At 35.2% G+C, this 27,113-nt stretch overlaps 1 protein-coding gene across 1 annotated transcript in view; it reads right to left on the bottom strand.

Moving 5' to 3' along the window:
* The window catches only part of map2 (microtubule-associated protein 2), a 128,162-nt gene that overhangs the window by 64,056 nt on the left and 36,993 nt on the right, over window positions 1–27,113 (bottom strand). The window contains 2 exon segments of the mRNA XM_051118247.1: window positions 2,975–3,064; window positions 14,157–14,229. The gene's annotated coding sequence lies outside the window, so the exon portion shown is untranslated.

Genomic DNA, 27,113 nt, shown 5'->3' with positions numbered 1-27,113 from the left:
GGAAGAACCTTAGCCTTTTTCCGTCTCTCAGAGGGCCCGATGTGCATTCAAAAGCAGAGAGAGGAAGGCTAATGAAAAGCCCTTCTGCTGCAGCTTCGCATGAAAACAGAAGCAGAGAGAAAAGCAAAGCGTCGCTTATTAACTGGCTTTTGTTTTGGTATTTCGCGGGTGTGCGTCACGCTCATCCGCAGCTTGAAGGGCTCTCTGCCTCCCGCTCAACCCACTCACAGCTCCTGTGTGCTGGAGACTAAAAACATGCTCTCCACCTCTATCTGCTACTGTACTACAACAAACTGTATTACATTTTAGGGTTACAAGGTTTTTGGATGTAGATCTGAGGCAGTTTCACGCAGCCAGACTTTTGATAATTATAGTCTGCTCCACATTGCAGATGCTTGAAAGAATATTGCAGGTTCAATACAATCAAAAGCATTTGTGGCATGATGTTGATTACCATGGAAAAAAAACAACTCGTGCCCAGTGAGGAAATTAAATGTGAGTGAATGGGGCCCATTTTCAGAGGATTTAAAATCTGAAATTTGAAGCTTTATAGGCTTTTTTAAGTGGTTTTAGGGTTTTAGACGTTATGTGGTCATGACGATGAAGTTGAAAAACTGGATATAGCTGTTCAAAAGTTTGGGATCAGTACGATTTTTTGTTTTTTAAACTCATCAAAGTTCCATTTATTTGAACAAAAATACAAAAAAAAGAGTAATATTATTAAATATTATTGCAATTTAAAAGGGTGGTTTTCTATTTTAATATACTTTAAAATGTAATTTATTCCTGTGATCAAAGCTGTATTTTCAGCATCATTACTCCAGTCTTCAGTGTCACACGATCCTTCAGAAATCATTATAATATGCTGGTTTATTATCAATATTGGAAACAGCTGTGCTGCTTAATATTTTTTTTGGATCCTGTGATACTTTTTTCAGGATTCTTTGATGAATAAAAACAGCATTTATTCAAAATAAAAATCCTTTCTAACAATATAAGTCTTTACTATCACCTTTTATCAATTTATCAATTATTTTATTCCTTGCTGAATAAAAGTATAAATTTCTTTCAAAGTAAGAAATAAAAAAAATGACTGACCCTAAACTTTGAAAGGTAGTGTATGTTGTCAGAAAAGATTTTAAATAAATGCTGTTCTTTTTAACGTTTTATCCATCAAAGAATCCTGAAAAAGCCACTATTTTAAATTGCAATAATATTTCACAGTATTACTGTTTTTTTCTGTATTTTAATGAAATAAATGCAGTCTTGATGAGCATAAAAGCTTCTTAAAAGCTTCTTAAAAGCTTCATAAAAGCCTTCTGGAGCATGAGTGAGCGTTTGAACCTTCTGTAATAGTTGCACATGAGTCCCTCAGTTGTCCAATTATACAGTCATTATTGGAAAGGGCTAAAATACACAAAAATGCTGAAAAAACAAAGAATTTGTGGAACCTGAAGGATTTTTCTAAAGAATAACAGGCAGTTTAACTGTTTAACTGTTTAACTGGACTGTTTAACAGTTTAACTGAACAAACAAGGACTTAACAAACAAGGGACTCATGTACAACTATCACTAAACAAATAAAACAGCTGTGGATCATTCAGGTAACAACACAGTATTAAGAATCAAGTGTATGTAAACTTTTGAACGTAGTTGTTTTTATAAATTCAACTGTTATTTTCTTTTGTGGACTATATGTAAACATCTTTTAGGTGAAATATCTTATCAGATCAGTACTAAATAAACAATAACATGCATTTTGCATGATCCCTCTAATTTTGGTAAAATAATGAACATTTGCAGATTCTAAAGGGGGGGGTGTAAACTTTTGACCTCAACTGTATGTAATTCTTAGTCCCTCTTGGAAATACATGTCATTACAAAAGTAAAAATGGGTTCTGAATGCCATTTCATGTCTACCTTGAGAATCCTAATAGGTTAACTTAACAACTGAATATCCTTTTTAATCTTAAAGTCCTATTTTACTAAAAATCACTTTTGTTTAATGAAAACAAAAAAAACTGAAATAAAATGTAAATATCCAAAATTAGAAATGCTGCCTAGTAACTAACAGAAGTTTAAAATGGCTGAAACTGAAATAAAATAAAGCTAAACAGAAATATAAAATAAGTAAATAAATAAATAAAATGACAAAAGCACAAACAATTATTAAACATTAAACTAAAATTAAAACCGAAAATATAAAAGTAAAAGCCCATATGATTAAACACTTTTACGGTATACAAATAATACCAAAAATAACACTAAAACAGTTCACTTCCATTATAAGTGTCTCACTGTAACCCTGATTTTAAAAAAATAATAATAATAATTTTTGTACAATCAGCTGGTTCACACTGATCCAACATAAACAAAAATGTAATTTTGTTAATGCAGTGTGAACTAAACATCAGACAGGATGTCTAGCTATCTGGGAATCATGTTAAGCCACCAATCACACTTTGGTTTTTTTACATGACATTTAAAGGCAGAATAATGTGAAATCAGATATAACACTGTAGCAGCCTGGGAACTTGCAAACATGACTCTGTTTCCCAGAGGACTGATAAAATCCTGTGTACCCTAACTTTGAGACTAGGGCTCTATCCAAAATGACCCATTTACATAAACTTGCAGTCTTATGACCATCGCTTGAATGTTTCTCTGATGGTCACAACACTGTATATCACATTTGTCATTTTATGATTCATAAAAGGTGCCTGGATAATATGCTATTTGTGTGCATCCATGCTTGCTTTTTAGAGGTAATATTGCCCACAATCCCCTACCAAGATGTCCATCAAGCAGACTGCCTAAAGGGAATTTGGTCTTAATGCTTAAAACAGAAACAAACTGGGATGAATCAAAGATAAGGGGTGCTTCATGCCATGTTATGCCACATGTTAACGTGGGAAGAGCTGTAATAAAGTCTGTTGTGATTGGTCATGGTAGAGCTGCAGGGATTGGCCGGTACCTGTTTAAGTGGTGGTACTCCAGTGACGATTGGTGGTGTATTTAGGAAGAGGCTTCAGGGCCCTGTAGAGTCTCTCAGTGGGAAAAACACCTGCAAACAGATCAGATCAAAAAAACACGTGTGTTAGTTGTGAAATATATACATAATATTTTAAAGCTGTTACTGATGAAGAAACTGTCTGTATAAAGGTGCGAGGAAGAACATATGGGAGTATGTGCTATTAACACACAGAATGAGCTCATTAGTTCTTTAATGAGATCACAACCTAGGCAATCAGCGTACAACTGTGTGTGACAAACATACACACACCTGGATAAACCACAGAGACAGGCCTTCATTACAGCACACACATTAGTGTTGAATGGCACACCTACAGAATACAAAAACCCTCCATTCTCTCGCCTACACAGCCAAATTCTAAATTTTCAGCTCCAGTTTCCAGTCACATGATCCTTCAGAAATCATTCTAATATGTTAATTCATTCTAACAGAAATCATTCTAATAATACCTAATATTCAAAATCAGTCGCGCTTATATTTTAAGATGCTGCCTTAGTAGAAAGTTGCCTTCATATACTATAAACATCTCAATGAAACAGGATTTATCTCCTTCACACACTCCATGGCCATAAAGAAAGCCTGACATAGATTTTCAGTGCATCATTCTGTAAGCCATTCGTGGGCATACACACGTCTCTGATGGAGGCACAAGAGAACATCTCCACAGGCCTGAACTAAATAAAGAGCTCCAGTTATCAGCGTATGACAGCGGCTCTGACACAACAGTCACCTCTGCTTAACTCCATTCACAGCCGCTTCAACATGTCTTTATTATAAAACACACTGCAGCTTTGGTTCCAGATAAACCTGAACAACTCCATATTCCCATCGGCTTTTGAGACTGTCCGTGTGAGTGATAGAGTTACAAAGAGTGTCAACAGTAATAACCAGAAAAGCTTGAAGAGAAAAGATGGATATACTGGTGTGTATAGCCATTATCCATCAACCCCTAAAACAGCAATGCACTGGTGCAATTGTGGACTCGTATTTTGGCCAGAACCAATGGTTTGTAATGATGGATTTTTTTACTTACAAACATGAAGCTTTTAGCTTCACAAAATGTTAATGATGGACTGGAGTCATGTGGATAATTGTGATGATTTTATCAGCTTATTGGACTCTCATTCTGACGGCACCCATTCACTGCAGAGGATTCATTGTGAGCAAGTGATGCTCCAAATTTTGATAAACGTTTTGATAAAGAAACAAACTCATCTACATCTTGAATGGCCTGTGGGTGAGTACATTTTCAGTGAATTTTCATTTTTGGGTGAACTACTCCTTTAAAATTTGATGCTATTACACTAAAAATCAATCATTTTAAATGCTGAAAGTGAATTTAGGCATCACAACATATTAAATATTAAATATTAAAGCTGGGAAATGCATGTAAGAAGTTGATAACTTAACAAAATAATACAAATAGCAGATCTATCTACTGCATGTATCCTATTCTGGTGGGTCAGATCTCTGAACTCTAAAGTCAGAGCTCTGACTTTCTGCTTGTGCTTAAGGGCATATGAGGTGGAAAATGCAGCGTTTTCCTCTCTGCCACCAGATAATATGCAGACGCTCCACACACTGACTCACACTGCATGAACATGAGAGCCTTTTGCAGCATGTTCACACTGAGAACTCCAACGAGACAGAGTAATACCACCCTCACAGGCACAGAGAGCCCCACACGGGTCCCAGAACCAGCAAACTGACATACTGCTGCAGCAGATGGGATTTAATGCAGCCTTAACACACACCAAGACACGCAAGCAAACAACTGTCATGCATACACACTGAAAGCAAGAGTACATACAAAAAAAGTACTTCATTCCAGACTATAATGGCAACTAAACTGAGAAAAGCATTTTTTTATCTATCCATCTCTTTATCTATCTATCTATCCATCAAATTAAAAACATTAAAAAAATTACAAAAATGTATGTATGTGTGTGTGTGTGTGCATAATTTAAAAAGAATTATTCAACTCTGTAATGGTGACTACACTGAGAAAATGTAACGTATTTTGTATTATTATATCATTTTTTAATTAATCATTTTTTTAATTAAATATATATAATGGTGTGCCTAAATATATGCAAATAAATTACAAATATGTATTTAACATGTAATTTATATATATACTGTTGTTTGGGATCAGTACGATTTTTAATGTTTTTTTTTATAGAATCTACTATGCTCATCAAGGCTGTATTTATGTGATCAAAAATACAGAAAAAAATAATAATATTGTGAAATATTATTGCAATTTCTAATATTTGTTTCCTATTTTAATATACTTTAAAATGTAATTTATTTTTTTGACGACCCGCTGAGTTTTCATCAGCCATTACTCCAGTCTTCAGTGTCACATGATTCTTCAGAAATCATTCTAATATTATGCTGATTTATTATCAGTGTTTACACTGTTTGGAACCTGTAATGCTTTTTCTTTGATTCTTTAATTAATTAAAAGGTAAAAAGCAGCATTTATTCAAAATAGAAATATTTTCTAACAGTACAAGTTGTTACTACCAAATTTTTATCCATTTAACACATCTTACTATAGCTTAATAAATATTAATTTGTTAAAAAAAAAAAGAAAGAAAAAATGTACTGACCCCAAACTTTTGAATAGTAGTTTATATTGTAACAAATTTTCTCTTTTGAAAAAACACTGTTCTTTTTACCTTTTTATTCATCAAAGAATTCTGAAAAGAAGAAAGAAGTATCACAGGTCTCAAAAAATATTAAGCAGCACAACTGAGAATATAAATCAGCATATTACAATGATTTCTGAAGGATCACGTGACACTAAGACTGAAGTAATGATGCTGAAAATTCAGCTTTACTTCACAGGAATAAATTATATATAAAGTATATTAAAATAGAAAACTGTTACATATATATATTTTTTCTCTCTCCAAATCTGTTTTGATGAACATATTTAGTTTATAATATTTCATATAAAAATCAGTAGGGGTCAGATCATCATTTATACAACTATACAATTTTACAATTTCAACTACAACTAAGTAGTTGAAATTGTATATTTGTATAAACGATGATCTGACCCCTACTGATCAAGAAAAAATTTGTCATAATATCATATAAATATATACTATATGATATTCTCAATATATACCATAACTTCAAAAAATAAAACATTACTTGTCAGTTTAATTTACTCGGCAAAACCAATTCTTACCAGTATTGGCAGTTGGCGAGTGTCAATTTTGGTCCCTGCATACTAAGCAGTGAAGGCAAAGGAGGACAGTAAGAGGGAGGAGGGTGGGCCCAATGCTGTCTGGAAAAGATCTGCGTTAACCGCAGGCTCTGGTGTGGCCATTGCGCTTTCTTTTCAGGATGTCATTATGTGATTTTCAGAGCAAGCAGTGTCTAAATTAGCCCTGTGCCTCCCTCGACTAAACTCACTGACTACACAGCCCAGAAAGAGAAAGACAGAGAAAAAAAGAACTGCATTAACTTGGAGAAACTCCAAATTAAGCACATTATTCAAAAAACTAAAAAAGGCAGCAACCGGAGTGAAAAATAGACACATGACAGCAGAGCTGCTTTATGGCTGAATGTTCAGAGCAGATCTGCATGTTTAAAGCAGGAAGACTGGCAGATGGCGTAAATATGCTTCTGCTGAACTGCTATCTCACCCCGGCACTGTGGTCTATGAACACTACACGTCCAACAGACGTTCTTTATGCACTCCAGAACATCGGTTGCATTATGTTCTCTCTCATACTGCTCTTCAACTTTATTTGTCAGAAGTGAGCTGGCAGTTTAGATCCCAAGAAGCCAAAATAGTTTAGTAAAAAATGACATTACAGAAGCAAGAAAAGTCTCTGAAGAGTTCACCTAACAACTTTGGGATAATAACTTCCTGATCTGGTGCTCATCTGCCTGTCGTCTTCCTGACTGAGAGGAACATCTTCAGAGAGGATGTCTAGAAACAAAAATCAAAGCTGATAGAGTGGATCTCCCTTCATTTTTCGCTCTAATTTATAATTCGGTTCAGCCCCTGCTATGAGAAAATACTTCCAGCACCCACCTGGTGCATCGTGTAATTTAATGCATGCAATAAAGTCATAAAGAAAACAGCTAATAAAACATCTCTATAATCCACAAGTACCTCACATGACTCCAGTCCATCAGTTAACATCTTGAAGCGCACATCTGTGTGTTTGTAAGAAACAAATCCATCATTAAGATGTTTTCAACATCTAATTGTCGCTCCCATAGGGCTGCAACAATTCCTCGATTCTATTGGAGTATTCAATTTTTAAAAATCCTCGATTGCATTTCGCCCGTGTCGATCGAGTTATCAGCAAAATATCGAAAGTTGCGCATTCCACATATTAAACCCATTTAAAAATCTAAATAAAGCATAATGCTATTAAGAATTCACAAACGCTACGATTCATTTAAAGAAATATATGCAATGCAGATTTAATATATTCGCTTTAATTATTTACATGCATGTAGGTTACAGTAGGTTACCGTAAATGCTGCTAAACAAACTGTTATCTTTTACATGTGTGGATGGTCTCAAACTCCATCTCTGCATATTGCTGTGCAATGTTCATCTGGAAACGCAACTTGCGTTATTTAATCAGATTTGTAAGGTAAATCATTCCTAAACCTACGCAAACACAGGAGAATACATCATTATCTTGCTAACTGTTTATCGCGATTTCAAAATAAAAGTTTAATCCCTCACTCTGAGTTTACACGTTTTGATGTCTTCATATTCAAGAAATTACAGTGGCTGTAACTTTTCTATTATAAAGAAATGGCCAAATATTAAAGATCAAGTGGACATTTTAATTAAATGCTGGTCATTTGTTATAATACGGAATGACGTTAGCTCTATTGTTTATAATACACTATGTATTTTAACATAAACATAACATTGTTTTGTTAAAAAAAACATATATTCACTTGCTTTTTATACTCTATTTGAACAAATTATTATTGCCTCCTTGCTATTATATATGTATTTTAAGTCATTTTAAAGAATATGTTCACTTAGGTCTATTTTTATTACTACAAAAAAATAATTATAATTATCAGATTAATCAGTTAATCATCAGAATAAATCGACAGATTACTTGATTACCAAAAAAATCGCTAGTGACAGCCCTACTTCCAGCTAAAATACAAAGAGTCCTCTATCCATATTGCTTTCTCCAATGAAAAAAATCATCTCGTCTGAATCAGAAAAGAACCATTTACAAGCTAAAAAAAGTGAATTTTTGGACTTTTTTTTTGCACCGAAGAAAGCATTATTATGGATTATGGACTGGGATTTTGGCTGAAAGCAACAATCTAATGTTAAAATCCTTTAATGGTGGTTTTGTTTTATAAAACTTTTCACTTCACAAGACATTAATTGATGGACTGGAGTTTTTTTGTGGATTTTTGAGATGTTTTTATCAGCTGTTTGGAGTCTCATTCTGATGGCACCCATTCACTATAGAGAATCCATTGGTGAGCAAGTGATGCAATGCTAAATTTCTCGAAATCTGTTCTGATCTTAGATGCCCTGAGGGTGAAATATTAAGCAAATGTTCATTCCTTTCAAAACTACTCCAAACTATTCCTTTAAGAAAATAAGTAAGGTCTGCTACCAGAAAACTTTAATGTGCAACATAATTCAAAGGAAGAGAGAGTTTCTGATTGGCTGAGTGCAGCTGATTTGCTGTTTACAGTGCCCAGGGCAGTCACAGAGACAGGTGTGATTTTTCAGGACACCTATTTTTAGTGACATCTGTCAGGTAGAGGGGACATTTTGTGCATGCCGTCCTGCAGGCTTACAGCATCTTTTTTTTTTTTTTTTTTTTTTTGAAGACCAAGTGAGGACAGCCATTAAAAATCAGAAAAAAATAAGGATCCAATTAGGATATTTTTTTTTCTATTGTGAAGACTACACTGTATTCTTAAACATACTTTAAAAGACCTAACTGCATCTGAAAATTGCAATCATAATAAAGATACCACTAAACCAATATTAAACAGCCTTATGATTTTTTTCAAAGTCAGTCATCTTATTTCACTCTCTTGTAAAGATACTAATAAAAATGACAATCTCATTTGATGTACTTTGGATTTATCTTTCATTATACTGCAATATGATCTGAGCTATGGGCTTTCCTAATATCTAAATTATGAGATTGTCAAGATGCCTGTCTCTGTCTGGCAGATGAAGGCTTGGTAATAAAGTCTGAGACAGCTTTCTTCTATTAAAGAATAATTATTTGCTAACAAGCAGGGGATAATAAACATCACATTTCTGTGTAGAGTTGTTGATAAATCATGTGAATGTGGGATTGTTGTTTTAAGAGGCAGATTTCCCACAAAATATGATATAAACAGACAGATAAAGTGCAATTTATCAGGATTTGTTTTTCAGTTTTGTTTTACCTTTGACATTTTTAGCTGTGATCCTTTAAAGGGAGTAAGATGTTGGTCTGAGAGAAAATTCTCCCTGTTTTTCCACTTCATGGATTTAACGAATTTAACAACAAATTTTCTTTTATTATGCATAACCCGTACTGCTTTAAAAGTCAAAACTGACAAAAACCTGAAATTGAGTCTCTTAGACTATTTATTCTAGTGACAGATGGGTTCGGATCAATTATGCTCAGATTCTAAGAAAAGGGAGTATAAAAACAAATATCAAATAAAGAGAATAGAACATTTTTTTAAAGGGATAATCCACCTAAACATTAAAGTTCTGTCATCATATACTCACACTCACAATGTGCCAAATGACTTTCTTTCTTCTGCAGAACATAAAAGAGGATATTTTAAAAGAATGCTGGGAACCAAGGAACATTAGTATGGAAGCCCGTTTCCACCACTGAATAAAAAAAAAAGTTTATCTTATTATTCTTTTTATCTCATAATCCTTTTTTGTCAGAATTGTGAGATATAAACTCATAATTGCGAATTATAAACTCAGAATTGTGAGATATAAACTCATAACTGTGAATTATAAAGTCATAATTGTAAGATATAAACTCACAATTCAGAATTTTTTGTCAGAATTGTGAGATATAAACTTATAACTGTGAATTATAAAGTCAGAATTGTGAGATATAAACACTTAACTGTGAATTATGAAGTCAGAATTGTAAGGTATAAACTCACACAGAATTGTGTGATATAAACTCGCAATTGTGAGTTCTAAAGTCAGAATTGTGAGGTATAAATTCTGACGCAAATGCGAGATTGTATCTCGTAATTCTGACTTTTGTGTTTCTGAAGTCTGTGTTTTTTTCTCAGAACTGTGAGATAAAAACTTGCAATTGCAAGTTATAATGTCCAGTTTTTTTGGGGGGAGGGGGGGTCTAATATGTTCTCAGAATTGCAAGTTTATATCTCACAATTCTGATTTAATAACTCGCAACTGTTATAAACTGTTATAAAGTCAGAATTGCGAGACATAAACTCTCAATTCTGACTTTTTTTCTCAGAATTGCTTGATGTAAACTTACAATTGTGAGAAATAAAGTAAGAATTGCAGGATAAAAACTTTTCCCCTCATAAATGTAGTTTGTATCTCACAATTCTGACTTTTTTTCTTGCAATTCTGACTTTTTTTGCAGAACTTGCAATTGCGAGTCATAAAGTTAGATTTGCGAGATATAAACTCGCAATTCTGACTTTTTTTTTGCGAGTTTGTATCTCACGATTCTGACTTTTTTTCTAACCGCAATTCTGACTTTTTTCAAATACGAGTTTGTATCTCGCAATTCTGTCTTTTTGACTTCTGACTTTTGTCAGAATTATAAAATATAAACTCATAATTGCAAGTTATAAAATCCAGATTTGAAGGGGAAAAAAAGACTGATATGTTGTCAGTATTGCGAGTTTATATATTTAAAAAATTCGGACTTAACTCGCAATTGTGTTATAAAGTCAGAATTGTGAGTTTATATCTCACAATTCTGACTTTATTCTGACTTTATAACTCACAATTGTGAGTTTATTTCATGCAATTCTGACCTTATTCCTCAGAACTGCAATTTTATATCTCACAATTCTAAGAACAAAGGTCAGAATTTTGAGTTTGTATCATGCAATTCTGAGAAAAAAATCAGAATTGTGAGATGTAAAGTCGCAACTGCGAGATAAAAGGCAGAATTGTGATAAAAAGTTATTTTTTTAATTCAGTGGCAGAAACAGCTTCCATACATCATAGCCTTTTGATTTTGGTCAAAATGAAACATTATATATTAATATGCATTTCAAATATATATAAGGAAAAAAACAATTCATACAGTCCACAGTCACAACTTCTCAGAATTAAAGTCAAGCAGCTGAGGTATGGAATATAAGTATGGGAATATAAGTATGGAATGTGGAACATAAGTATGGGAATGCTCTGAAACAAGTTCACACTATAATTTCATGGAATGCACTGAATAACTAAGCATGATCACATTGCAGAACCTGGTATGACATGAGTTCCTGACATGAGCGGTAGCTGTGATAGTAGCATACACTTAGACTAACGGAGCATCAGTCTTTCTCGGCCAGCAGGCCGAGAACCGTGCCCTCCCTGTCTGTCTGTTCTGCCCCTGCCAGACAGAGAAGAAGGGGGTGACCAATCCCCCCTTTTGGGCATTACATCATTGCTTTCCCTGCTGCAGTGCCTCCCAATGAAAGAGTCTATGTGCCTGCCAAGTAAACAATTCTGTCTCCTCACATGCTTCTATACCGTACTGAAGAGTTTAAATATATCATAACTAACACAAGGCATGATACAGCAACATAAAAACACGTACCCATCAGCTAATGTTTGGCATAATACTTTTTTTCACATACAGAGCATGTTGAAAGGGACAGTTCACCATCACAATGAAAATTCTGTCATCATTTACTCAACCTCATGTCTGATTTTCATTCTTTTATAGAATAAAAGTTTCCCTTGAGTGTATGATGAAAATAAAATCCTGATATGGGTTTAGAATGACATGAGGGTGAATTAATATACAGAGTAAATATTTAATTGTCATTTTTGGGTACACTGTTCCTTTAAGAAAAGGAAAAATGCAATGCAAGGATGCACAAACAAATCCATTAAGAGGCACATGCGCTTCTTTCTTCACAGAACTCATATCCAGCAGAGAATGACTGGAGGTCTAATGTCTGTGCTGCAGTGCCGGCTGAGAAAATACTGAACAGAAACAAATCAAACTAAAAACTTGTATTTTTACTGTATTTACACATGACAATAGGAAAAAGAAAACATTTTACAACAGACTAAGATCTCTAAGAATGTCTCTAGCGATTATTAATTATTAATATTGATAAATGTAACTGCTGCTTTTCCCTTAAATTTCAGACTAGACTGTGTTTCAGTGCAGCAGTCGGTGTCACTGTGGACAGCAGTTGGTTCCTGCATCCAGCCACTGATGGCAGGCAGCTATCTGCCATTACAGCACTGCAGGAGAGGAGACAGACAGCAGACAAAACGCTCCTCCTGTGCTTCACTGGCCTTCTGGCATGATGCATGAAGACTACAGTCACCTGTACCGTGACCTTATTCAGCACAGACACAGCGGGGTGCTGAGGGACATGGATAAATGGATGAGAAAAGGTCACGTTGCACATGACACATGCTTTCTGTCATGAACACAAAGATTGGTAAAGGGGTGGGCAAAGAAAGAAGATGGAGTTTAACAACAATATAAACCAAGAGCTCTCTTGTCAACATCCCTTCTTCAACACTTCGGTGACAAAATGGTGTCTAGTGAGATTCTGAGATCAGACGGTTCACCAGTGCAACTACAGACTGTGCGGTGCAACCCATACAGTTTGGTGGCGTGATGGTATTTAAAGGGATAGTTTACCCAAAAATTAAAATTCTGTCATGAATTACTCACCCTCATGTCGTTCCAAACCCATAAGACCTTCGTTCAAAAAACATTTTTTTATTATTATTATGTTATTATGATGTTGGAAACAGCAAGTTTCTTCTTTTCAAGTTTCTTAAATGAATATTTAGTTCAGAAAAACAGCATTTATCTGCATAAGCATCCTTGCTAAATAAAAGTATTAATTATTTCTTCCCCGACCCTAAAAAAATGATACTGACTCCAAGCTTTTGAATGGTAATGATTTGAGTGTATAATGTTACAAAAGCTTTTTATTTTTTGATAAATGCCGATCTTTGGATCTTTGAATCCTGACAAAATGTATTCAGCTGTTTTAAATATTTATAATAATAATAATAAATATTTATTGAACAGCAAATCAGTATATAAGAATTATTTTCTAAGGATCATGTGACACTGGAGTAATGATGCTGAAAATTTAGCTTTGATCGAAGGAATAAATTACATTTTAAAATATATTCAAATAGTAAGCAGTTATTTTAAATAGTAAAAATATTTCACAATATTACTGCCCTTGCTGTATTTTGGATCAAATAAATGCAGGCTTGGTGAGCAGAAGAAGAAGAAAAGAAAATTAAATCTGAAATATATACACAGTTACCATGATAAACAATTACTCATAATTTCATAAATGATTGTAGATATAGCACCCCTACTGACCGACACCATCATTAAATCATTGCTACCATCACCGTTATGTACCTGGACAGTCTGGTGATGCTAATGGCAGGTGTCTAGACAGGCACCATCACGCCACCCTGAATCCAACAAGCGTGTTATACCGACCGGCAAACACACACACACATACAAAATTCCATGACACACATAAAACACATCTGCTTCAATGTATCCAGCATGTAGAGCTATGAGAGCATAACTAGTTAACAGGTACACATATGCTCAGAAAACTGCAGAATAAAATGCACAGACAATAGACACATCAATGAAGAATATTAATGAAGTGTTAATTCACAAAATAAAGAAAAAAGCTGATAATAGCAAGAAAAAGAAAGAAATGTGAAGATACAAAGAGCTGTGAGAAGAAATCAGAATGCCGGTACTGCCCGTATCAGCCTGTCAGATTCTCACACACCTTATGTGCCAGAGCGTTACACACAATGACGCAGCATCTCTGCAGCACGGCGAGCAGGGAGGCAGAGAACAGGAGAGAGACAAAAAGAAAAGCGAGAAAGAAAGGCTAAAGAGCTTACCTGATGAGATCTGCTTGTAGGATCCTGTTCTTCAGCGTGTAGCACAGCGCAAGAGAGAGAAACACAGATGGACCTGGAGAGACAGAGACGAGAGGAAAGAAATGTGGCAGGTGAGCTCAAGGTGTCCTCAGAGTTCCCTCGTTTCGGACACGTGACCTCGACAGCTACAATACACGTCCCTCATCAATGGACAGAGACACACATGTGTGAGTTTAGTATGCGCTGTTCATACTGCCACCTTCCAGTAAGTGGGAGAGCGGTATGAGAGAGGGGAAGGGCTGTCTGTGTGTATGAGAGAGAGAGGAAGTGTGTGTGCAAGTGTGTGTGTGACTGAGATGGTAATATAATTAACAGCCTGATAGACTGTAAGCAAGAGCCGAAGTAAAAAATTCATGAATCAGTGAGTGAGCAGAATGTTCCAGAACCACCTCAGATGTTCTCAAGCTACAACGGAGTGCAAATGTATAGAATGACATTGCACATAAAGGTTTTTCTACAATACAGGATCTCTCTATATTTTAACAGTTAAAAATAATGATAGTTTCCAAACAGGTTTTCCCAAACACAGGTTTACTGCCCACTCCACTGTGGCTTCAATCTGATATTGTCCACTTAAACGCATGGCCCCGCCCTAAACTCACACCATTGGTCGAGGAGCCTGCTCGTCAAACATCAAAAGTCCCATTTTTGAAACAGCTCTAGTAATAAAATCTGACAAAATATCATAAAATGTATTTCAGGCTGGTACAGCTAGTGTGTGTCCAATAAACAAATTGATGATACCAAAAGCTACTGGGGTAACATTTTAGTTTTGCGCTGAGGGGAGCTTCAAAGGTTTCTACGTGTTTTTGCAATGTTAAGTAATGTATCACAGACATGTCTCACAAATCCTTTCATAAACAAAAGGTAGAGAGAGGGTAAATAACAGATTCACAGTGCAGTATAGAGAGCTTTGTTGATTATAATGGAACTTTGTGAGATCGTGATGAACTAAGATGAGTGATAGCTTTTAATGATTTTGAAGGGAGTTTGTTAATGCAATACTGATTTAATACAACAGTTAAATAAACAAGAAGTTAATATTAAGTGACTTACATTGTCTGACTGTAACACTATTGCCTGATTTTGCTGTATTTCGGCGTCAAAAAGTCTGAAACAAGTCACAAATGAGCCGCTGCACATCTCCATTCAAACACAGCGTTGTTTAGTTTATGAATGAACGTGCATTTTTAAACAAATCTAGTGAGTCAATGATTCAATTTCCCATTCATAAAGACAGTCACTTGCTTTATTCCTGAATGAATCAGCCGTTCGAACGAATCAAATGAATGAATGATTCAGTAATTAAATCAGTGTCACCTACTGGCAGATTTAAATTAAAAGTATCTTTTCAGTTATTTAAATCTTTTAATATTTCTGTATTCAAAATGGTATATTTAAAACATTAATCTCAACATGAATATATGCATTTGATTGCACTCATGCCACCTCTGAGCCTCATTAAATATATGAAAATACACCTACAGGCCACTTATGTGTTCTTCAATGCCACCCCTGTAGTACAAATTAATTTTGTTAACACTGATTTTATTTGATTGGTAACTTATTCTTATTCTACTTTTTCTTATTCTGTTGTTTTAATTAGAAAATAAAAAAAAAATGACATAAAAGGTGACATACTTTTAATAAAGTGAGAAAAATGCCATTACAAAGGTAAAAACAAAATTCCCCTGTAAATCACTTTAAGGAGTCAAACATCACCTCGTAATGGGAAGGATAATTTTTGATCAGATTTTTTGAATTAGAAGGTGCTCCTAAATTTTAAGTTAGGAGCATAAGTGAGTAGAGCCCTGATTAGCATGCCTATTATTACCATATCGGCTGTTTATTAGTACTTATAAAGCACCTATTCTGCATGACCATATTCTACATCCCTAATCCTACCCAATACTTAAACCAAACAACTACCTTACAAAGTACTAATAAGCAGCAAATTAGGAGTTTACTGAGGCAAAAGCCGTAATGGTTTGTTAATAGTGAGAACTGGATCTTAAAATAAAGTGTGACCACAACTGTCTCTTTTAACTGTAAGAACAGATAGCTTTAGCAATGATTAACATGGTATTACAACAAATATGGCTAATTCCATAAGTGGGGAGTACTGTACAAAAACCTTTAAAGCTTGAGCCTACATGAATTATGCATAAAGCAAGGTTTTCTACTGTGTAAAATATGTTCTCTTCTAATGCTCTATGGCTTTAATTGTCTTCAGAACTGTACTTTAATCATTAAGAGCCTGATTACAGCAAAATCTGTTGAGGAGATTCAACTCAGTCCTTCTATGAGAATATTTATAAAAGTGTGTGCTAAATAGCTTGCATTTTTAATGTTAATTTAACAAATCAGGAAACTCCAGTCTGGGCTTATTCTCACTTATTTTTTCTGCTGTACAAAAGTGATCTCTTCCCCCTCTATTCCCAAGTTGGCCACAGCTGTCACAGACCCTATGAAATACCAGAGCAATGCAGGCAGGAAACTTTGATTGGAAATATGACAGAAGCTGGTGTTCAGATGGCCTCAATATTGACTCCCTCCCCTGACTGACTCAACACAATGCAATAAGTCCTCCAAACAGCTCTCTTGTGATCGTATATTGAATCGGAAACAGTTTTTTATTCAGCTGGATGGTATAACGATTGTTTGATTAAAGGGATAGTTCACCCAAAAACTAACATTCTGTCATCTTTTTTACTCAACCTCATGTAATTTCAAATCCATATACTGTTAGTTTTTATGAAACATGGAAAATGCATCACATGAAATTTGGACCATGGTATTTATAGCTGTATTTTCGTCCTATATGTGAGCTTCACAGCTGTGGTCACTATAAACTGTGGTCGTACTGAAATGAGCTATATGAAAAATCCATGTAAAAATAAATAAATAAATAAATAAATTGTAATAAATATAATATTTATTTATGCTTGAAATGAGTTTTAGATTAGCTTTATAAATACAGTTTTATATTAAAATTTTTGTAATTTAGCTTTTGCCATTTTTACTAGTTTTTATTTTTAAATATTTCTCATTTTAAAGAAGACAAGAATGTGACTGAAGTTTCAGCTCAAAATCCCCACAGATCATTTATTATATCATTTTGAAAAAGCCTATTTTGAGTGCATGTCTCTTTAAATGCAAATGAGCTGCTGCTCCCCGCCCCCTTTTTCAGAATAGAAATGTGCCTTTACAGCTCATACCTCAGATATTCTACCAAAAAATATGTTTGGTTTTGATTATTATGTCTGTCACACTGAAATCATGAGTTTTAAAGGAACACTCCACTTTTTTTGAAAATAAGCTCATTGTCCAACTCCCCTAGAGTTAAACAGTTTTACCGTTTTCGAATCCATTCAGCCGATCTACGGGTCTGGTGGTAGCACTTTTAGCATAGCTTAGCATAGATCATTGAATCTGATTAGACCGATAGCATCTTGCTCAAAAATGACCATATATAATGACGATATTTTTCCTATTTAAAACTAGACTCTTCTGTAGTTACATTGTGTACTAAGACCGACTGAAAATGAAAAGTTGCAATTTTCTAGGCTGATATGGCTAGGAACTATACCAGGGGTGGCGAACTCCGGTTCTGGAGAGCCGCAGCCCTGCAGAGTTCAGCTCCAACCCTAATTAAAACTCACCTGCCTGTTGCTTTCAAGTAACACTTCAGACCTTGATTAGCTTTTCAGGTGTGTTTGATTAGGGTTGAAGCAAAACTCTGCACGGCTGCGGCTCTCCAGGACCGACATTCGCCTACCCTGAACTATACTCTCATTCTGGCATAATAATCAAGGAACTTTGCTGCCGTACCATGTGTGCAGCGCAGCGCCTGAAAGCGACCGGTGTTTTAACAAATAATGCTACCTGTCAGATTGTGCTACCAACACTGTGTTTTTCATACTGTAATGTTATGTTTAGGGTTGGGGTAGGTGTACACGTTAATAAAGCCTCACACAATATTAATATCATGCTGGAAGCAAAATCTGATAGGTAGCATTTTTTGCTGTCGAATTATGCTACCATCTGTTTTAATGGGAGGTAGCAAAATCTGACAGGGTAGCACAAATTGTCAGAACACCGGCACTAAGTTTGTGTAGATGCAGAGTTGCAGCCGGCAGAGTTGACGGCTGCATAATATCATTGCGTCTGCTGCACCCATGATACGGCAGCAAAGTTCCTTGTCTTTGTACACGATGTAACTACAGAAGAGTCAAGTTTTAAATACGAAAATTATCAAAACTCCTTGGTCATTTTTGAGCGAGATGCTAACGGTCTAATCGGATTCAATGATCTACTGTATGCTAAGATATGCTAAATGTGCTGCCAGACCCGGAGATCGGCTGAATGGATCTGAAAACGGTAAAACTCAACAGTTTAACTCTAGGGAAGTTGGAAAATGAGCCTATTTTCAAAAACAGTGGAGTGTTCCTTTAAAGCCATAACAGTTTAAACTGCTGATAGAGGGCTTTCTGAGTGCACACGTTCGAAGCAGGTATACAGAAAGCGGCTGTCACACAGCATGTGAGTACTAAAAGTTCTCTTTCATGTCTTATTGCGCTTAAACTGTCAAATACACACAAGTTTATGTTAAAAACAAAAAACAAAAAAGTTACGAAAACCGTCAGTTATGTCTGTGAAGGTAGGCAGCTGGGAAAGAAATTGCATGTTCATATTAGATCTGTGTGGCAGCAGCGTAATATACAGTAAATAAATCAATAAATCAACTGTTTTCTTAGTTAGCATGTTAGCATGCTAACTGTTAGCATGCTTTGTTCAAACTTTTGCCATGCTGTTAGAACTGGTACACCACTGTTACCTGCGAAAACATAATGGTGATGCCCTGGGTTGAAAATTGCAGATTAAGGGGCGGTAATATTATAATAAGATATTATAAAAAATCTTTGTTTTTTGTCCCAAGTTGCAGAGAAAGGCTTACCAAAAACAAATGTACTGGCTTTTTCACGTTTTCTGGTTTGGTAGATGCACTGGGGACCCAATTATAGCACTGAAACATGGAAAAAGCCAGATTTTCATGATATGTCACCTTTAAGTTTTCATTTAATATTTGTTTTGCATCCTTGTAATAGCAGTTAACATCTGATAACAACACTGATAAAGATTTGAAAAGATGTGAGTAAATTATGACCAAAAATTCATTTTCACTTGATTTCTTCTTTCAAAACATTGGCTTCTCTCTGACATTTCTCTCTCTCTCTCTCTCTCTCTCTCAAATTGCTGATGTTTTGCTGACCGTCATTATTAGGGCAGAACAAAGATTTGTCTTCATTCATCTTTCCCCTTCGGCTGTTCATGCTCTCTCTCATCATCATCATCTCAACAATTGTGGGACTCTGAAGGCACTGCAGACAGACAGAGGGGCAGAGAGCCCTCTAACCCTCCTAAAAACCCCACCCCAAACCTCACTACGGATGGTTATCCCCCGACCGCTCAATGAATCTTCTTTCATGCTTATAGCTTCCAAGGCTCTAAGGCCCGCTTATTTTCATGCACTTTCTTGGTAACATGGGCGTCTGCCTTCCCGAAATAGCGTGTCTGATGGGTTTAGCCGTGTGTGGTGTGCCAGCGCCGCATGGAGTAGAATGAGGGTGGGCCATGGTAATTCAAAAACACATACGGTATGTCTGAGCCATGTAAAGCGAGCATGAACGCTCCTATTTGTCTGAGTGCTGATTTGCATTGTTTTCCCTGACCGGCTTCCTTAATCAAGTCTTAAGCAGTATTCTGATTCACAGGGTTTGTACACAATGAGCAGGGAGTTTCTGTAGTTAAAAAATTAATTACAAGGAATGCCCTGCAACATCGTCAAACACTTGAGTCATGCAGATTAGGGGTTTTAAGTTATGTGATGACATAATATAATTTTTAAATAAACCTTAAAATAAAAATAATTAGAAATAACTTCAATAATTATAAAAATATTGTAATAAACATTTTAAAATAATAATTATAATTAATATAAAATATATATTAATATAAAATTAATATAAAATATAAATGTATAAAAAATACCATATATATTACATTTTAAATAATTAAGCAGATTAGACACTGACATGCTTGCCACAGTTTTCATACAGTGCATCCAAAACTGTTCAGAAATTAGAAAAGAGTTACAATTACAGTGGTTACAGTTTACATAAATGGGTTTAAATTATAGACATGGTCATAAACATCCAGTAAAAGCCCCAAAGTGTTGGTTAAAGAACAAAGAACAAAGCCTCCAGCCCAAACAGTTCCAATCAATCATTTGCAACAAAGACCTATTAGAAACAGAGGTGGCGCTATTCTCCTTAAAGAACATTCATCCAAAATTAATCATGGCCTTTTGTGTTTCACAGAATAAATTAAGTCATTTAAATTAAATTAAGAATAAATTGTATGTAGCGCTAATGCATATTTTTTTGTGTTGCCTTATACATAAAATTTATCCACAATGGCCCTTTTAATATATAATATAACATAATATAATTTCTAAAAAAAAAAAAAAAAAGTAAAATATTTTGTCATCTCAACAACAATTTTCATTTGCAAACAGACAATACTTGTCAAAAATAGTAGAGGGGAATATTTTCGCCCTGGAATTAATTTACAGGGGCATTTTTTACATTCATGAGAGCAATTTTTATAATCACTGTATTATTATAATCACCATACTACGTTGTCTTTAATATCAAACACATACATTTACCCAATTACTTTAATCAATATTTTAAAATGATGTCAATAACCATGGTAGACTATAATAATAGACTATTTAAAACTGTATCTAAATTAAACATGTTAAAAAAACAGGGGCTCATACGGCTCCAATATTATGACAAAAACCATTATTGTAAATTATTGCTCTTTATATTGTAATAATGATTATTAATATCGATATAGAAAACAATACAAAATGTTTTTGTTTCGCTTTGGGCACGTCACATTCTGGCTTCACAGACAAACATTTCGGTCTATTACGTTAGCCTACTTTAGCACAAGTCATGCAAAAACTCCCATTATAATCACTGAAGCTACAAAATTAATCTTTTATTTACATCGTATCTGCACTGTTTTGTTTATGATGAGTGAATTCGTGAGCATGCACACTCAGCAACAACTCTGGGATTTTCAACGCTGACTAATCTATGTGCCTCTGATTGGCCAATGCATTTCTAAGTTCAGCAGAAATGCATTTGATTGGTTATAAAGCTCAAAGATGCACAAAACAGCGTGTAAAAGCAATCTGATGCAGCGTAAATCTAAATGTAATTTTGCAAACTGACACTTTTAATTCATTTTCACATTTCATTTTAATCACAACAGCCGTAAAACATTGTTTAATTGTGCATTTTTTGCCTGTTAGTCTTCAAATTATGGGGCACTTTAGTTCATTTTTGTGGCATTTTTGCCACAAGCCTTTGTTAATTTCTGACCCTGCTTCTCAATAAATGTGTCAACTGTCCAGCAATACTCAAAAATGAAGTGTTGAAATTCAAGCAATTATCAAACCTGAAGTGTTGAACATCAAACCAGATCCCTTAGACCATCTCAGTCATTAGAACAACAAATCTATCTCTTCCCAAGCAGGATCTAGTCATAATCTTCCCTAGACCAGCCTATCACAGCATCCCCACAGCAGATGCTCATGTATACAGACTGAACCATGCCTCTGCTATGGTGGATCAATCCTAATTAGCCTGATGGCTATTCCATCCCACACGAACTCCAGACTGCGTCAAGGCGGACTAGCTGCCCCAAGGTTAGGCCTCCTGTGGGGTGAGTGTGAGGAGGAGAGACATCCTCTAATCCAGCAAACAGCAGCTGCACCCCAGATCTAATCCCCTCCCTCCATCCACAGCCTCAAGCACCGCCAAACACGAGCAAACTGTCAGGCGTCCCACCTGAGACCCGCAAATGTCAGACTTATTCATTATATCACGCACTTCTGCTTACAAAGCTGGTGTATTTGTCATCGAGTGTCGATTTAGGCCTCTCCTCTCTTGTGAGAAACTATGTTGTCTTTGATGCTGTTGTCTAATCTTGCAGTGAGACAGCTGAAGGTACAAACAAGGTTTCTCTGTTTGCTGTTCAATGTTAAAACGCAAATCACAAATGTTTTTCAGGAGTCAGAGAGCATGTTGTGCTTTGATGTACATCCGTCTGTTTAATCCGGGGTTGGTTGTCTCTTAACTGCGTATACTTTGTACTGCCATGACTAGATCTTCAAACATGAATGCGTCTCTGATTTATCTCAAGAATACAGTCTACATTGCATTTGATTCGAAATTCCGAAAGAAATTTCCAGAATACCTTTGGCATTACAAGATAGAACAACAAAAACACCAAGGCTAAGCCATTGACTGTGAAATGACAACTGGGAATATTGTCCCAGGCCATAGGATGTGGGACGTCCCACCTCATAAATATTTATGATAATTTGCATTCTATTTAACACATTTTACCATATCTAAAATCATTTCTGCACAATTCTGCCAATTTGTACAAAAAATGCAGTAGTGGTGTAACGATGCACTTGTTTTCTTAATTACAAATCCTGCCAGTGAATATGTATCAATCTTGAAACATGGCTTCATTCAAAAGTTGCTAAAATTCAGAGAAAGTTGTGATTCGGTAAAGTATCACTCAACATTAAGTAAACATTAAATAACCAACATGCACAAATTGTCAACATGAATGTAGAGTTGTTTACTAAATTGAACTAAATCATTCCTAACTCAAACTGAGAACCTATGAATTGTGAATTGAATCGATTCGCTGTCTAACCAAAGTTTCCCAATAACTGCTCCTGGTTTCTTTCCTGAATAAATTAGTGTATTTGAACAAATCGGTTATGTGAATGAATTAATGACACTGTCCTGAATGAATCTGTGTTTTTGAATGATTCACTAGAGCAAATGATTCAATGACTCACTTGTTTAATTTCTGAATGAATCCTTATGTTTGAATGAATTGTTTGATAGAATAATTAAGTAATTCACTCATTAGGACTGTCACACATCACCACCTACTGATATAACAATAGAACTTTCAAACAAACAGAAAGATCACCACCACAATGCACCCAAATAAAGCCTGAAAACAAACTAATAAATAAATAAACAAACTCTTTTTAATAATCAATAAAGCCTATCAGAATTTTACCTATTGTAAACATTAAAAGTTGTTCATTTCATTGTGAATCAGATCAAATTAAATGATTCCTGAATCAAACTGAGAACCTATGAACTGTGAATTGAATCAATTTGCTGTCTAACCAGTGACTCACTTGTTTCATTTCTTAATGAATCATTACATTTGTACGACAGCGTTTTAGTGCCACGTAAATTAAAGTCATAATATTTTGAAAAAAAGATAAAATTAAGAAAATAATGTTGAAATATTTCGGGAATAAAGTTGAAATGTTTCGAGAATAAACTTGTTGTGTGCGAAGTTGTTCATTTAATTGTAAATCAGATCAAACTGAATCATTCCTGAATCGAACTAAGAACCTATGAATTGTGGATTGAATCGATTCGCTGTCTAACCAAAAATTCACACCACTATAGCACAGAAAGTCAGGCTTGGAGGGAGGGAGGCCCACTCTGGCTCTGTATTTTCAAGCGACGGACCTAAATAAAGTGACTTGCAAAAGTGGAATACCTTGGCTTTTGAACAATGGAGCTAAATGACACAGCGGTTGTATTCACACATTAATTAAGCCTTTTGCCAAGACAATCCTCGAAGTATTCCTCCAAAACAGCTAGCGAGCATATCTACATTCAGTCTCCACACAAACTAATTGGTCTCAAGCGAGTGTGGATGGATGAAGAGAGAGAGAGGCTGAGGTGTTTTACCACTGAAGCTCTTCAGAGCCATGCATAAAAAAAGAAAATATGGACTTCATTAACATAACGGGGCTTTCATCTGGGTCAGGCCTTTAATCAATACGTGCAGGTTAACCACACACAATCACATAATAACTGCACAGGCAGAAAGCACACGCGTTGACTGGCTAAAAGTTAAGAGCACGACCGATTCAAACACAGCGATTCACAAACACTGAAACAAACAACGTTATCCATACAACGTTACACAAACTTAGATAAATTTTGACATTTAAATTATGGTGCGGTAAATAAACAACAAGTAGTGAGAAGCAAATTATAGTATGAAGGAGTGGATGCACTACTTTCACTTTCAGAACAAAAATTTACAGATAATTTACTCACCCCCTTGTCACCCAAGATGTTCATGTCTTTCTTCAGTCGTAAAGAAATTATGTTTTTTGAGGAAAAAAATTCAGGAATGTTCTCCATATGGTGGGCTTCTATGGTTTTTACCTTCCAAAATGCAGTTTAAATGCAGCTTCAAAGGGATCTAAACAATCCCAGACAAAGAAGAAGGGTCTTATCTTGCGAAACGATCTGTTAATTATTTTTTAAAAAAGACAATTTATATATTTTTTAACCTCAAATGCTCGTCTTGTCTAGCTCTGCGTGAATTCTGTGTATTCTGGTTCATGAAAGTTAGGGTATGTCGCTGTTTTACCTTTTTTTTTTTTTTTTTTTACCTTGCACGTTTAATTTGTAAACACTGGGTCGATACTTCTGCAGCAATATAGGGCAATTTTGAAGTTGGAGGAGAAAATGAGATGGGAGTTTTTAGACATACCCTAACTGTATTGACCCGGAATGCACAGAGTTCATGCAGAGCTAGACAAGACGAGCATTTGAGGTAAAAAAAAAAAAAGTATATAAATTGTACTTTTTTTTTTTTAGAAAATAACTGATCATTTCGCTAGATAAGACCCTTCATCCTCTGCTGGGATCATATAGAGCCCTTTGAAGCCGCCGTTAAACTGTATTTTGGAAGTTCAAACTTGCTGGCACCATAGAAGTCCACTATATGGAGAATTTTTTTTTGGCCTCAAAAAAACATTTTCATGAACATAACATGAACATCTTAGATGACAAAGGGGGTGAGTAAAATTATCTGTACATTTTTGCTCTAGAAGTGAACTTCTCCTTTAACTTGAATTAAAAGAACACAAACTTTAAAGCTTTAGTTTTGCAGCATTGCAGGAGAGTGGAGTACAATGTTAATTTTTTTTCATTTTGAACTCATTATTACTTGTATATGCTGAATTCATGGTGAAGAGCAAAGTCTTATACCAAAATATAAAACAAAATTTTATTTAATACAAAAATAAGTAGTACGGACACTCATTATCCTGCTTTTTGGCCCACCTTATGGTCAATTTGGATTAACGATCTCTAAAGTGTTGACCACCCAATATAATCCCTTAGAAGTATAGGATAGATGTAACCCATGATGTGTCTGAACTAGACACTAATTCTGTGAAGCTCTTGTATGTAGAAGGCACTGACAACAACATTGACCTTAATCTCTTAAATGGGTGTGAAAGAATCACCTCTCCAACCAACAGCCACGGGTCACTGTGTTACAGATACACCTGACTTTGATTTGACTAATTGATTTACAGCAAGAAGCACTAGAATCTACAGTCTAAAGAACACACGCAGATTTACAACCACACAATAATTTTTCCAAACATGATGGTTTAGTGGTCAATGGCATCATAAAATGACAATGCAAACATGCTAAACATGTTAATACAGCCGCAACAAATCTGCCATTTGGGGCAAGATTACTCTGGAGTGACTGACTAATATAAACTGCTTTAGATAAAAGCAATATCATATTAAACAAACATCACAGAAGTGAGAGTTGTTCCAAAAGTTAATACTGAGTAACATTTTCGAATAGTACTGAGTGAATAGACTGAGTGAATAATAAATACAGGTTCTTGTTTTATTCCAGAATGAATTAGTGTGTTTGAACAAATCAGTTAAGTGAATGAATCAATGACTCTGTCCTGAATTGATCTGTTTTTGAATGATTCGCTAGAGTAAATGATTCAATGACTCACTTGTTTAAATTCTGAATGAATCATTATATGTTTGAATTAATTGTTTGATTAAATACTTAACTGATTTACTCATTAGGACTCTCATGTCACCACCTACTGACATTATGATATAACTTGCAAACAAACTGAACAATCCCCACCACAACGCACCCAAATACATCCTGAAAACAAACAAACAAATAAACTATTTTTAATATTTAATAAATCTATTGGAAATAGAGAATTTACTGTAGAAAATTTAAAATATGATTACACAGCAATTGATGCTGGCCAGGCCTGGGCCACTGGGACAGCTTATACGATTTGACCCTGAGTAAGAGGGACAGTAAATATTTCATGACTTCTGCCAACTGAAGTGCACTGAACGCTACATTGACGGGTGAGGTAATCACTGAAAGCAAACACAGCCACACTGTAACTAAAGCATTTATAAGACTTGTCAAACAAGTGATTCTCGAGAGGGTTATATCTCATCTCTATTAAGTAGGATAACAAGGCTGCACACAGAGTAGTGGCCACACAACTAATATCAAGCAGCTCGGTGATACCTCTCCTCTTCTGCTGGATGTTCCTTCACTGTTGGGGATTTCAACTGGAAAAAGATTGTGTTGGCTGTGGGCAGCTGCTAAGTGAGATGGAAGAGAGCATGTCTTGAAACTCCCATATTTGTAACAAAATCAATCTTGTCAAGCTCATTCTTGTCTTGCGGTTTAATGTCTGGAAGAAGCTCTCAAATACAGAAATGTAGTGTTAAAGTCACTTGAAACCTCAAGCTAGCTCAGAAAGAGCTCCCATTTTGCAAAATCCAATGTTATCCATGCTATTTCAAATCAGAGAAATGGAAAAATGGGCCAAACGTTATTGAATCTTGACTTAAATCCCTGGAAAGATTATCCAGTTAGTTTTGATTCATCATTGAAGCTCAGAAGTGAAATTACCCAGGC

The sequence above is a fragment of the Labeo rohita genome, chromosome 9 (assembly GCF_022985175.1).
Source record: "Labeo rohita strain BAU-BD-2019 chromosome 9, IGBB_LRoh.1.0, whole genome shotgun sequence".
Taxonomy (NCBI): Eukaryota; Metazoa; Chordata; class Actinopteri; order Cypriniformes; family Cyprinidae; genus Labeo; species Labeo rohita.
The sequence above is the reverse complement of the archived record's forward strand: the minus strand, read 5'-3'. Positions and strand labels throughout refer to the sequence as shown.